The following is a 2,885-nucleotide window of genomic DNA, read 5'->3' as shown; positions in this document are numbered from 1 at the left end:
AGTACTTAAGAAATTTTAGGAAAACATGGAAAATTTTCAAAGTGCAGGGGTCACACGCCCGTGTGGCCAGGCCATGTGTCTCACACGGCCATAGGTCACACCCGTGTCTTAGGCCATGTAAGTAGTCGAAATAGGATCACATGGTCGTGTCCCAGCCCGTGTCCAGCCCCGCGTAACTCACTAACTTGGGTCACACGGCCAAACCACACGCCCGTGTGTCAGGCTGTATACGCTTCAAAATGGCCTCACATGCTCGTATGCCAGCCCATGTGCTAGGCCGTGTGAAAATTAGAGGGTATACTGACTTGTGCCACACAACCAAGCAACACGTTCGTGTGCTAGTCCGTGTGAAGCTACTGACTTGGTCCCAAAATAAGTATCAGGGGACACACGACCGTGTCACCTGGTCTGTGTCACACACGGTTGAGATACACGCCTGTGTGGATGAAAATAGGCTATCTTCCAAGCCATTTCTCTCACTCAAAGTGATGCCAACCTAGGCTTAACAATGCACATTCAACCATGGCCTAAATAGGCACTTAAAACTAACCAACATCAAGTCTATGTCATGTACTATCCATACATACAACATGATACACATAAGCACATACCAAAGATCACTTTACAACATACCAAATATGCCTCTAAAGTATACCTAAATTATTAAACCGACTTATTAGACTTTGTGCCTAAATCACCATGCATACCACATCTCAAATTCAATCATTTGGTACTCAAAATACCAATACACAATTAAGGCATTCACCAAGAAACTATACACCACATACCTAAAGATCATTTATACATATTTACATAATCAAGTATACTAAATAAGCCAAACCACATAGCTAAACACATAATCAAAACAACATGGGACATATAGGACACATTAGCCAAGACACCTATACATGTCATTTAACCCAAAATATACAAAAATTCAAAGTACCAAAATGAGAGTTTGATAGTGTGATGCGATCTCTAACAACTTCTAAAACAAGTGAGCTTCCAAATCACTAAAAAGATGGAAAAGTAAACAGTGTAAGCAATTAAGCATGAAATCACAAAATCTCATAGATTCAATTCTTACAAGATTCACGTACATACCTGTACTAGTCCATATTGAATTTACATACTCTCATAACATCACTATGCCCGTTGAACCATTTGGGTATCTCATATATTACGTACTAATACATGGTCAAAACCATCTCTATCTCATATGTCATATAGATGCTCACTTTCGAGCTATCACTAGGTCAACTCACATAAGCTGACGGTCAAAATGTAACTACTAGGTGCTGCTCACACAAGCTGACGAGTAATCTCAACACATGCTAGAAAACTCAGCCACTGATAGAACATACATGACTAGCACCCATAACACAGTAACCCTTAATGACATGTCATTTGTATCCTATATATTCCTAAAGTTCAGCCGGGATTTCATACGTCACCAAATCTTCTTCAAATATTTCCATGAACTCGTATTCATCAAGAACGAAATAATAATACATTAAGAACACAATTAATTTAATGCTTATTAACATATGCACTAACCTCAAACTCGTATGCAGGAAAACAATCGTTCAGTCTAAAACTTTATCTTTTCCCCGATCTAACTTCGTAGTTACTTTTCTTGATCAATTGAGCTTGCAAGCTTGGCCGAACCTAGCAATGGTTTCCCTAGTTACAAATGGTTGCAGAAGAAAACTAAAAGATGTTATCTTATCTTGGTTTTATTTACTTTAGCATTAATTACTCAATTACCTTTATATCCTTCAAAAACATAAAATTTTCACTTATACCAAGTCAACATCTTCCACTAACTCATTTATGGGCTAATTAACATATAAGAACCTTCAGTTTAAAGTTCCATAGCTATTAGATACCATTAGCTAATAGAACTAAACTTTTACACTTTACACAATTTAGTCCATTTTATCAAATTAAGCATGCAAATGATAAAATTTCTTAACAAAATTTTCATATGACTCTACTATCATGATGTAAACATTAAAATAATGCTAAAATAAATATTTTCACATTGGATTGGTGGTACCCAAACCACTGTTTCGATTTCACTGAAAACAAGTTGTTACATGCAAAACCATTTTAATTTTTCCTATTTATTAATTCCAACATGATCTGAGATTTTATTCCTTTTATTAATATCATATATTAAAAAAAATAATTCACCTTTTACCTTTCAAAGAAAATCATGGAAGATATTGAAAATATATTCTTTCCGAAAGAATACCAACTTCCAGAAATATTAACTCTAGAGAAGTAGTTGCGAATCCTATCCACCAAGCGATACTGGTGAGCAATACTATTTGCTGAGGTATACTATCTACCAAACAATACTGTCTGTTAGGTGGTGTATATAGGAGGGTATACGCCCAATGTTTTGAGTAAAGTCTGTTTGATTTAACCATTTGGTGTGACCCTATAGGTTTTGTAACGTTATTAGTAATACTAGAACATTTCTAATGTTACAAGCAGTAAGTGACATCTAGTAATACATCATTGCTACCCAAATTACAAGAAGTCGTGATTCGACATAACCTTTCTGTGATAAACTTTTCATGTATTATATTTTTTATCTTTTATATCCAGATTGAGCACAAGTCATGGTATGCTTACAATTTTATAGTCCAATATCATATTTCTTGACATTTTAAATAGACTATTATAAACAAATAAGTGTGAGATCTCATATCAACTTATTTTAGGATGGCCATGCATTTCTAGTCTCACTCCATCAAGTGGCCAAAGATATTACTCCCATTATGCAGGAGGGATAAATCCTATCTTAATCAACCATATCCCACTACATTGATTGTGGTATATCCAACATCAGTCTTTATAGTAGAACTGGTTATGGT

Source organism: Gossypium arboreum, chromosome 2 (assembly GCF_025698485.1).
Source record: "Gossypium arboreum isolate Shixiya-1 chromosome 2, ASM2569848v2, whole genome shotgun sequence".
NCBI classification, from domain to species: domain Eukaryota; kingdom Viridiplantae; phylum Streptophyta; class Magnoliopsida; order Malvales; family Malvaceae; genus Gossypium; species Gossypium arboreum.
The sequence above is the reverse complement of the archived record's forward strand: the minus strand, read 5'-3'. Positions refer to the sequence as shown.